At 45.3% G+C, this 12,360-nt stretch overlaps 1 protein-coding gene and 1 long non-coding RNA gene across 4 annotated transcripts in view; one reads left to right on the plus strand and one right to left on the minus strand.

Moving 5' to 3' along the window:
- TENM4 (teneurin transmembrane protein 4) overlaps window positions 1-12,360 on the plus strand; it is a 709,295-nt gene that overhangs the window by 18,122 nt on the left and 678,813 nt on the right. The window lies entirely within an intron of this gene.
- Window positions 916-2,723, minus strand: LOC140698954 (uncharacterized). The gene is made up of 3 exons (XR_012076965.1): window positions 2,590-2,723; window positions 2,212-2,342; window positions 916-1,850 (listed from the first exon to the last, which is right to left on the minus strand). It is a non-coding gene; the product is annotated as an uncharacterized lncRNA (long non-coding RNA).

The following is a 12,360-nucleotide window of genomic DNA, read 5'->3' on the forward strand; positions in this document are numbered from 1 at the left end:
ATCAAATCATCCCCAAATAGTGTCCAGGGAACTGGAAGTGGGAAGAGGGGCCTCGGAGGCTGACAACTGAGAAGAAGGGACGAGGGAGTCTCTTGGTCCAACCACTGTCTACTGGAATCATGGGAAAACTGTCGCTGCTTTTAGCAAGCGGCCCCTTCCATGCACTTTGCAGGCCCCAAGGCATTTTAACACTTCCGGCAGCACCACCTGTGGAGTAAGAACCTCTCCGTCGCAGTCCAGCATCCTCTTTAAAGTGGCACGGGCACCTTGGGCCTCTCTGAAGGGGGTGGTGATTGGCAGCTCTAAACCAGCCCAGACCACAGGAGGGAATGAACTAGACTCTTATCCCCTGCCTCTCATAATTAACGTCCATCGTAGACTTTTAATGGGTATTTGAAAATAGACATCCAGGCTTGAAAGGAATCCTACTGTAGATGGAGATCAAGTCCCTGCAGAGGCACCGTCTCCCTGATAGTCTGTTTTTATTTCAGAGCCAGGGAAGATTATCCCTTTTCCATATTCCGTTCCTTGAACTCCTATTTAATTATTGGTGACCTGGAGATGACTCTTCTCTCGAGCATTTTAAACTCATTCTACCTTGGTGAGAGCCCCGGTGGAATTACCATCTGAACCTCTCTGTTGGAGATGTACCTCTGAAAATTAGCCAGGGACACTTATTCCGAAAGTGCCCGTCGTTATGATTTCAATAAAAAGCACTGGGATAAAGCAGTTGTTAGTAATGTTAATAACAGCTGTATTTTGATAGGAATGCACTTGATGACCGTATCAAGTGATATCACATTCCGTTAAACAAAGTAATATTCGACTCGGACAAATTCCTTGATATTAAATTCCAGAGCGCTGTATGTAGTACTGGGCCTCCTCCACGTGCATCCGTGTTGGAGCGGGCCTGCCATTTTTTTTCTGGATGACTGTATTTATGAAAACCTGCAGACTAGGTAATGGAATGACATTCCAAGAAGGCTTCTTACGTGAAATAATATGATTTAAAGTTTTATGTGCATTTAAAAAAAATGACCAGTGTGTTTTCTAATGTCTCCACATGTGCTTTGGCAAAGGGGAGACAGGAGGCAGAGTCACATTTTAAAAATTCCTTCTGGGTGCCAGATGCTTCCGTGCACGCCTTGTCTCACCTGACACACTCACAAACACTGTAGAAGTAGATATTATCAGCTCAGTTTTCACCGACGGCAAGGCCGAGGCTCTGCAAGTTTAAGTAACATCCTTCAGGCTACCCTGCTGGTGGACGTAGGATTGCAGCTGAGTTTATCTGATTCTAAAATGCATGCTGTTACCTCTGCCCCTGGAACCATGCTGTTACTGGCTCCTGGAACTGGGTTTTAAGCATTTTTTCCATATTGCATGTGGTGGGGGTATGTGGGTATATAGGAGGGTGTAGTAGCATTTTTTATCACAAGAGAGAAGAACCCCACAAAAATATTGGTTTGCGTCCAAATAAGTTTGAGAAATGCCAAATGAGACAGGTTAAACGTGTTCTTGTAGTGCAGGAATTACCAGAGCCTTGACTGTGCTGATGGGAATCTCCATGAGAGGGAAGTAGTCCCTAAGTGTTCCCAAACTTCCAACGTGAGAGTTTAAAAATGTTTGCAGAGCCTCTCTGAAGAGCAGGATTCCTTCAGAAACGCTTTGAGAAGCGTTGACTCTGTGGCTTCAGGAATGGGCATGGTTCTGAGAAGTGATCAAGGCAGAAGGCTTCCTTACAGGCAAGCACTCTGGTTGCCCTTCTGCTCAGGAGGCTGCAAGCCAGCCTTCTCTTTCTGTTAGTCACGCAGATAATGGAGCAGTTTTCCACTGCAACCCTTTCCAACCTGTTTTATCAGAAACATCAAAGATTTAAAAACAAAGAATAAGGTTTTAACATTTTTTATATGTTAAGTCATCAGGAGGGAGAAAACCTTTACTGTGTATTGTGAGAAGGATTTGCATTGTGGAAAGAGCTAACAGACAAAGATAAGCTTTAAAAGTATATACAGAACAAAGAGAACGCAGTGGGCTGGAATCAAAATATTTAAATGTCTTATTCCATTAAGGGAACTAAAAAAAAAAAAAAGGCTCCTCTCTCCCATACACACATACACACACACAATATCACACAGAAAGAAAGTCTCACACCAAAACCCTCACACCTTGGATCTGAAAGGAAAGGAACTGAGGGACAATTTGACTCACCTCTGTACCTAGAGAAACTGAAGACTCAGAGAAGGTTGGGCCTCATCTCAACCCACAAAGCCAGGCAGTTCACGGGACATCTGACCAAGGGGTGAAGGCGGGGTTGGTGTCTATCATCTTCGGAACTCCTACTGTGTGGCAGACACTAATCTCATTACCTTTTCATAACCAACCAGAAGAAGGGCATTATCTTCACTTCAAGTTGAGGAAATAAGGCTGGAAAATGTTCCTCAATACACCATATATGGTAACTGGCCATGTAGTGGGATTTGAACTCACTATAAAGTCCACATCACAGTGTCAAGTCCAAAATTCCAGTTCCTTCCTTGACTGCCAATCTGATTTTACCATCTCACCCACTGCCCACCCCTGACTCACAGGAAAGAGCTGGAGATTGACCTCATTCACATCCATCCCTGTGCCGTGGTGACTGGGGTGCCATCCCGAACACAGAGGGAGGGGGCAGACTGCATCCCTGTGGGCGTGAGCTGCACTGCGTCCCTGCTCCCAGCTGCTCAGGTGGTTTATACGCAGCAGGGTGAGTCACAGAGCAGACAAAGGCCACTGACTCAGCGCAGAGAGGGAGGTGCCCTCAGTTCTTGATTCCACGTTGCCATGACATGCTGGGGGTGGTTTTGAATTCTTTAAAAAGCCGGGTAGGTTTTTATCTTCTTGACTGCTTTGGATGTGCGTTTGCTTTGAAGGCAGGGACAAGGCTCAACTGCCATCTGTAGGCTTCTTTCCATCCTATACTTCAAACATTTATAAGCTAAGCCTGTTATATAAATATATGAACAATCTAAGGAGGAGGGCTGCCTTCTGAGGCAGTATGTGGAGAGACTGCCCATTCGTTCAGATGATGCAGCCATTGCTGGACACAAGGTTGGACGCCTCTTTGGCAATTTGGGAGTTGAGTCGTTCATTCACAAGGGCTTTCAATTAGTATTTGTCAAGCATGTCTGATTTGCTAGGCACTGTGGTGGGCCAAGCCAGGGGAAAAGACAACTGCTACCTTCCAAGAGGTCATAGTGCATTGCCAGACACATCCGTGTGGAGTGGTTGAGGAAGGGTATAAATGTACAGGGGCCATACAAGGGGGCCAGCCACTTCAGCATAGAGGCCATCAGGGAAGGCGTCACAGAGCTGGTGAAGCCTGAACTGTGTTGAAAGGTCATCAGAGTCAGCCAGGATGACAGGAGAGGACATGCCAGATGGCTGGAAGAGCATATACAGATACACAGGAAAATAGGAAATCAAGTTATTTCCGTTGGTCTTAAGCAGAAGATGTCATATTGGGGGGATAAAGTGGGACGAGGGAGACTAGATGGGACAGGTTCATAAAAGCCAGCATTGACCTTCGGAGCCAGCTTACAAGCCACATGGTTGGCTACAATGCATCAGAAGTGGCATCTGGCGACCAGAGCATCGGTGTTCCTGACGCTGCCGTGATCCCTGTACTGCAGCCCCAGTACCTCTGGCTTATGTAGGGGAATCAGCTGCACTTCAAAGAAGCAAACTTACCACCATGGAGGGGACTTCCCCAAAGAGATACTCTAGACCAGGGCTTTTCAGTAGAAATTTCCACAGGGATGGAAGTGTTCTACGTCTGTGCCCTCCAATACGGTAGCCATTAATCTCATGCTGCTGTTGGACCCTGGAAATGTGGCTAGAATAGAATTTTTAATTTTAGTTACACTTGATTATATTTATAGTACTTTTTTATTATGCAAGATTATTTATCATATGTATGTTCTCTTTCTGTTGGGCTGGGCTGGTCAAGTGGGGGAAGCAGACAAGCCTATTGCTGATGCTATATATCATATGTGCTGTATGTCATATATACTATATACATATTCAGTGCTGTGTGTTATCTCTGATGCTCTATATCACACCCTATGAGATACATAGTGGGAGAAGGGCCTCCCTGGAGGTGGGCACCCCATCCAGGGAGACTGCAGTTAAGGGCTGATTTCATCTGCCTGGGGACCAAGAGGGTAAGCCTTCAGAGAGGGGAGACCTTCTTAATGGGCCCTGAGAGTCTAAGAGCTCTCCAGATGGGGAAACGTGGAAGGACTCCCCAGGCAGAGAAGAGAGCCTGAGGAAAAGTCTGTAAGCTCTGGAAAAGTGTGTCCACGGGGGGAAGCAGGGTGGGACGAGGCGACCTCAGGAAGAAGGAAGGCAAGTCAGGAGCTTGGACTTTATTCTGCTGGTGCCAGGAAGCTATATCTAGATGATGCCACATTGCGAGTGTCAGAAGGAGAGTCAAGAGCGTCTTCCAGGATGGCGGGGGACATGAGCACTGTTCTTTGAAGGGCCATGTGGTTCTGTAGACGTGGAACGTAAACATCAATCCAGAGCCAAGGCTTTAAAGTCAAAACGCACAGGTAAAATGTTTTCTACTTCAGTAGGGCTCTCCTTGTTGAATTGTCGTGTTTACTACCACTTGCACATTTGATGTTTCCTGCAAACTGTTAAGAACAAACGACGGCATCCCAGCACCAGAAGGGTTAGGGTTCAAGGGGAGTCCCACATGAGCCACTGGCAGCCCAGAGAGAGAACCTGACATCCCGAGAGGCTGGCTGGGCTGCTCATAGCGGCTCATCCTTCCTGCACAGCACATGGCCTTGCCCTGGGTACTAGAACTCAGTCTCTGGGCCAGCACAGCACATGGCCTTGCCGTGGGTACTAGAACTTAGTCTCTGGGCCAGCACAGCACATAGCCTTGCCCTGGGTGCTAGAACTCAGTCCCTGGGCCAGTACAGCACATAGCCTTGCCCTGGGTACTAGAACTCAGTCTCTGGGCCAGAGAAAACTCCAGACACATTCTCAGTGCTTACGTAAGAATCAACAGCTTGAAGTACACCTGCCTTTAAAGAGCAAAAATAAAGTTCTTTTCAGTGATTCCATCAGCACATTATAAATGTGCTTGGTGTTGGCGTTCTGATGCCAGCCCTTAGATTTGAGGCTCTCGGTAAACTACTTTCCAGATCCCTGTTTTGCCCTTAATGTTATACAGTATCAATATATTGATCAGTGTCTCAGCCGCAGTGTACCTGGGCTAAACCGTCCTGTGTTTCTAGCAAATAGGCAATGACTGTGTGTGGGGTGGCAGTGTCCACCTTTTTTTTTTTTTGCTATTGTAAGGTTATGCCCACAAATCCTGGCTGTGCCTGAGATACAGGATGCCAGTCTTGCACAAGAGCAGTGTTGATAGCAGGCACGTCTTCCAGGGTCTAGAGCAGAGGCCTGGAGAGGAACCTGGCCCTGCCCCCAGCTTACCCTGAGAGGTAGGCCAGACTCCCTGACCTCACTGAGTCTCTTTCCCCATCCATAAAGCTGGATGTTAATCCTGTCCTCATTAGATTGTTATGAGGATGAGGTGAGACAATGCATGTAAAACTCGTAGCATCATACCTGTCACATTCAGGCATAACTCACTTTATTGCGCTTTGCAGATGCCGTATGTTTTTTTACAAATTGGAGGTTTGTGGCAACCCTGCATCCAACAAGACTGTTGGCACCATTTTTCCAACAGACACTTTGTGTCTCTGTGTTACATGTTGTTAATTCTCAGAGAATTTCAAACCCTCCACTAGTAAAAAGATTACTCACTGAAAGCTCAGATGATGGTTAGCATTTTTTGGCAATAAAGTATTTTTAATTTAAGACGGTACATTGTTTTTTTAGACATGATTCTATTGCATTCTTAATAGGCTGCAGTATAAACAACTTTTTTTATTGAAATATAGTCAGTTTACAGTGGTGCATCAATTTCTGGTGTACAACATAATGTTTCAGTCATACATATACATACATATATTCCTTTTCATATACTTTTTTATTATAGGTTACTATAAGATATTGAATATAGTTTCCTGTGCTGTACAGTAGAAATTTGTTGTTGATCTATTTTATATATAGTAGTTAGTATCTTCAAATCTTGAACTCCTAATTTATCCCTTCCCACCCCCTTTCCCCCGCTGGTAACCATAAGTTTGTTTTCTACGTCTGTGAGTCTGTTTCTGTTTTGTAAATAAGTTTGTATCTTTTTGTATTTTTAGATTTCACATATGAGTGATATCATATGGTATTGTTCTTTCTCTTTGTGGCTTACTTCACTTAGAATGATGATCTCCAAGTCCATCCATGTTGCTGCAAATGGCATTATTTTATTCTTTTTTATGGCTGAGTAGTATTCCATCATATAAATAAAATATATATTATATATATTTAAACATAACTTGTATATGCACTGAGAAACCAAAAATTCATGGGACTTGCTTTATTGCAATATTCACTTTATTGTCATCATTGGCAACTGAACCTCTGATATCTCCAAGATATACCTGTAGTAGAGTAACAGCTGAAAAAATGGTAACTAGTACTGTTATTTTTGTCAAATTTTTATATCATGGCTAAAGATTTTTGAAAATAAGCACAAGAAAAGGTGCTTGACATCATTCGTCATTAGGGAAATGAAAAATTAAAACTGTAATGAGATATGACTTCAACCCCACTCAAATGCCTATAATTAAAAAGACCAATTATACTGAATTTTGGTAAGGACATAGAGCAACAGAAATGTAAAATGGTACTACTACTTTGGAGAACAGTTCGATGGCTTCTTAAAAATTTAAATGTACACCTGGCTTCTGACCCAGCTCCTCTACTGCTAGGTATGTCCCCAGGAAAAGCAAAAGCATATTTACTTACAGAGTCCTGCACAGGAATGTTCACAGCAGCTTTATTGGTCATAGTCAGAAACTGGAAATGACCAAATGTCTATCAGTCGGTGACTAGCTAAACAAATTGTATTATATACACACAATGGAATATTACTCGGCAACAAAAAAGGAATGGATTCTTGATAAACCCAATAACATGAATCAATCTCAAAATAATTATACTGGGTGGAAAAAGCCAGTCAGAAAAATATGTGCTGTCTGATTCTATCTATACAAATTTCTACAAAATGTAAAGTCATATCTTGTGCTAGAAAGCAGATCAGTGGTTGCCTGGAGAGGGGTGAGGGGAGAAGGGTATGAAGAAATTTTGAGGGATGATGGATATGTTCACTGTTGATTGTAGTGATGCCTCACAGTTGTATACTGATACCAAAAATCATTACATTATATAATTTTAACATGAACAGTAATGTACATCAATTATAGCTCAGTAAACTTTTAAAAGTTAATGCCCACTAAAAGGAAAGACAAACAATATACTCATAAACTAGAATGTGTTTATTAGATGATGGGTTAGCGTCAGATGCTACCACAGGACTAGGGTTGGACTCCTACCACTTGCTGTGTCACACTGGGCAAGTTATTCAACCTCTCTGAGCAGCAGTTTCCATATGAAAGTGGATATAATCAACCTGCATCACAGCATTGCTGTGGAATATAAAGTTCTTAGCATAGAGTATAGTCCCCAATTGCTCTCTATAATGATAGTATTATTCATTACTTTCAGGCATATAAAATATGTAGCTACTACAAACCAACTGCAAACAGGTGAAAATTCCTATGGATCAGCTTGAGTACAAACTGAAATGCTTTGTTCTTCCTTGAGGCATAGAAACGAGTGCTTTCAATGTGCTCTAAAATAGTTCGCTCCCTTTGGTTGATTAAACATGCTTTAATTTCACAGATACCAGTTCCTTTTAGCAAGCATTCTTTGAGGGATTGGGAGGACTTCCCAAAGGAAGTGACTAATCATAGAACTGGATGAGACAGGAACAGCCTCTAATCCAACATTGTTATTTGATAGGGATGACCATTGAGGCTGTAGAGGGAAGTTGTCTTGTCCAAGGTGGTGGGGTCAAGAGTGAGCCAGGTCACCTGGCCACCCAGCTAGCAAGCTGGCCTATGCACCAAAGGGCCCCACCTCTAAGCCAGTCTGCGTTTCACAGATAGAACACTGGCAGGGTCACTGAGGCCATGTCCAAATGATCAGATGTAATGGATTTTAAATAAATGAGGTTTTCTTCCCAAGTCTTAGATTCAAGGAGTTTCCAAAGCAGCAGGCCAAGATTTCGGCGTTCTTTATCCATGACCCAGGCAGGGCTCTTTGTTTAGGTTCTGTCTCTCTACTCAGCCCTTTTGTCTTTGCCTCACGTTTTAGAATCATTTATATAAGATTGCTTTGGGAATGCCTGTTTAAAAAAAAATCGAAAACCAGTTGCGTTTTTATTGCTTGGGCCATAACATGTAAGGCTAAAAGAGTTACGTCTGTTTGCAGTAGCAAGCAGCTTGGAAAAGTAAATTCTTGGAGGCCCAATTGCAGAAGATTGACGCCAGAAGCTTTAGACAGAGCACAGATATCCCTCCCCGCGGTCAATTCTCAGCATCTCCTACTTGTGAACACAGGCAGGAATAGGGAACGTTCAGATGGTGGCTTTACAGCTTTTCTTTCTCCTGGTCCTTGGACTAAGCCTTTGGGAATGGGAGGCAGGGTTATTCAACTCCTGGGTGACTGTGTGGAAAGTGAGACTCACAGAAGTTCAGTAGCTTCTAAGATCACCTGCTCCTGTGCCACGGGGTTTGAACCCAAGTCCCCCAGTCAGTGCAGAATCCCAGCTCTTCCAGGCCAGCCGTTCTGGAATTTCTCTTAAGGCTTTGAAGTCAAAAAAAGTGCCTTCCAGTGTGTGTATGTGTGTGTGTGTTGGGGCCGGGGGAGGTGGGGCAGGGGAGGCATGCGCAGGGCAGAGCCAAGAGATTTTTGTTTTTCCTCTTCCAGAGCCAAGTAAAGTTGAATTTTGAAATTTGGAGATAAAGTAAACATATTTTTCAGCATCTTTTTTTTTTCAGTTCTCAATATAGTGTACATGAAGGTCTATATAGAGCCATAAGGAATTGATTGTTCTTTCTCTTAAAATATTTGCCATATACGCTTTATCTGTGTGTGTGCGTATATGTAGATATATATTTTTCTCCACTCTGACAGATATGATCCTTTATTCGTACATGCCTTAGCAGACCTCTTTTAAGACTAAGGATATTCTACATAACTGTGATATGATGTTTATACCTAAGCAAAGTATCAATAACTTATAATTGTCATCTAATGTCTAGTCCATATTCAGATTGCCCCAATTGTCCAAAAAATGTGTTCAGGGCTTTTTTTTTTCTCCTCAGCTAGGATCCAAATAAAATGTATGCATCACATTTGGCTGGTATGTTGAACCAACATTCTTAACAAGCAGTCTTCATGAGCTAGCATCATCTCCAAATTAGAGTGAAAAAGCCCTTTCCAGCCAAGGCAGCTGTTAGGGGCTGGCCTCGGAGGTCTCCTGGGAACATTTGTGCCGTCTCTCTGATGTCTGCTGACCCGTCAGTGGGAGGAGCTGGAATCACTGTGTCAGGATGGAGAGTCTCAGTGAGGCGGGGAAAGGCGGAGTGATCTAGCTTCCTGCCAGAAAGGCAGTGGCTTCCAAGGCAGCTGCAAGCCAGAGTGACCTGAATCCACAGCCAGTGGCTCAGGAGACAGGGATCTGCTGCAGGACTTGGTAAACAGCCTGAGTGTGAGGCCATGGCAGCCGGCCTTGGGGACGGGGGACAATGGCCAGGAGGTTTGGGAACCCTATGTGAAATAGCAGATTTGGAACCCGGGGGCCTGGAATGTGTGTTTCGACTCTGGTTGCTTTTTCTGCTTCTGGTTCTATCCCTTTGAGAGTGAACAGGTCCTGTGGACATCGAGAGAGGTTTTTCTGTTTGCTGTAGGTGGATCAGATGCCTGTCAACTATGACAACATCATTAAGACACCGTGTAACTGAGACTGCATCAGGTGCCCACGGCTGATGCTTCCCGCGCTGCGCCCTGGCCTTTGTTATGTGCTGACCTTGACCCGTATCCCCCGCCCTTCTGGACTGATCGTTGTCTGTGGCTGCATTCTTAGTGCTGACACAGCGCACGCCTGTGGTACACTGATGATGCTCATGGAAAAGACCTCAGCAATCTAGAGGAATACATGTTATAACCAGGCAGAATGCTATGGGAGCGCACAGCAGAAAAATAAATGAATGGAAGGGTGTGTGCATGAAAGCATAATAATTAGGTGTGTTTTCTAAGAGGTTAGTACTCGGAAGTTATAGGAGATGGGATGAGTATTTATTTATTTGATAATTACTTATAAAGTGCTTATACAACCATGCTGTTTGAAGTGCTTTTTTATAAATGACTCATTTAATTTTCTTACAGCCCTACGAGGTAAGGGCTGTTGTTTTGCCTATCTTATCTTTGAGGAAACCGAATCATGGAAAGGCTAGGTAACTTGTCCCAGGGACATGAGTAGTAAACAGTGGAGCCAGGACGTGACCCCAGATAATCTGGCTCCAGAGTCCCCTCTCATTCCCTTGAGTGGGGCTGGAGGTTCCAAGTTCAGGGAAGACACACCAGTATCCCAGAAGGGCTTACCAGGGTGGCATTAAGGCTGTCCTGTGTGACCAGACAGCAGAGGTGATTAGATATCCAGCTTGGCCATCTTGAAGGAGCCAGACATCTCTGCCAGCCCTGGGGCCTGATGCCTTACTGCTATTGGGTACCCGTGAGGGGCAGGATTTCAGTGACTGTGGATGCTTCTTGAGGATGTTCTTGGACTTTACCAGTCAGCTAAGTGGCCCATGGGATTGGTAAGGCTGTGTCCTCTCGGGGTGTTGAGTGCTCCAGAGTGGGCCTGGTGGCCATCCCAGTCCACCTGCTCCTCTTCCTAACCCCGCCGGGTCACAGGGCCTCACCCCCTGGCAGGAAGGCTGGGCCAGCGGAGCTCTGTGGTGACATGATGGAGACAGACAGGGCTGCTGCTCCTCTGGGCTCCTCTGCAAAGCCAGAGTCCCTGGGGCATGGCTCCCAAGCTCTGGAATTCCCTGTGGAAGATGAGTGCTTGTGGCTGTTTAATTGTGCCGTTCAGTGGCTTGAATAGTCCAAGTGCTTATCCTTCCATGTGGACAGAGCTGAAGCAGGACCTTCAGGGAGTAGCCTTTCAGAGTTGGAAGGAAGCTAAAAGATCCTCTCATCGACTCCCGTTGAGGCTTTGATCACTTCCATCGGACAGATCTTTCCTGAGCTTGTAACATTGCCTGGAGAGGAGATGGAGAAATCCTCAGGGAGCTTGCTGCGTAGCGGATGGACGCTCTTCTCTCCTGCCGTTTGGGAGAAAGAAGGCGGAGGGGGAGCGGGACTGCGACAGGAGAGCCCTGGGAGAGCTGCAGGAAGAACAGGGGGGCCGAGAGAGGAAGGCTTCTAGAAGCAGACCTGTGTCTTCTAAGGGCAGCTTAGGTTCCGGGTCAGACGCACCCCGAGGTGATTCTTGGTGCCGCTGCTTACTCCCCTGTGTTGGAGAGCAAATTGCTTAACGTCTCTAAGTCTCAGTTTTCTCAAGTGTAAAATGGGCTCATAATACCTACCTCAGTGGGTTTGCCCAGGGGCGTAGGCAGAGCAGTGCATCAATTTGCATTAAACAAAAGCCAGAGGCCAGCCACTCAGCACAGGGATACGTATTGCTGCAAACCTCAGCCGACTTAGGGCATTACTCAGTCGCAGCCGTGCTGTCTCTGGAGTTTGCTAGGAGCCTAATGAAGGCAGTGTGGGCTGGAGAGGAGCAGGCGGGCTGTGAGTCCTCCTGTCGCTGAGGCTTTGAGCAATCGCCTGCCCTCTCTGAGCCTCACTTTCCCTATGAAAAGGCCAAGTGGTCTATGTGGAAGGGCCAGGACCTGCCTAGAAGGGCTGACTAAACAGAGGCAGGAAGTAGAAAACAATTCAGAATATGGGTGTCGACTGTGTACCTCAGTGACCCCATCCACTGGTGTGTGTGTGCAAAGGGACAGGGGTGATTAGCAAGGGGGTAGGGGATAGAGGCAGCCCAGGCGTGGAGAGAGGTGCTCAAAGAATCCGCTCTCTGTAGACTGGAGGACTTATGCTGGAGGCCGAGAGAGAGGATGAGAGGGCCAAACAGGGAATGAAAGGAAGCCACACTTATTAAATGCCAGCCATGTACCAGGCACTTTCCATCTCTAAGCGTTAAGCTGTCACTGTGAACCCATTAGACAGGCAGTACTACTCCTTGTTTTTGAGATGCTCTCAAGAAGGCAAATAATTTACCCAAAGTCACACACTCTCTGAATTTCCATGAAACCTCTCTATTTGTCCATA

This window comes from Vicugna pacos, chromosome 10 (genome assembly GCF_048564905.1).
Source record: "Vicugna pacos chromosome 10, VicPac4, whole genome shotgun sequence".
In the NCBI taxonomy this organism is placed as follows: Eukaryota; Metazoa; Chordata; class Mammalia; order Artiodactyla; family Camelidae; genus Vicugna; species Vicugna pacos.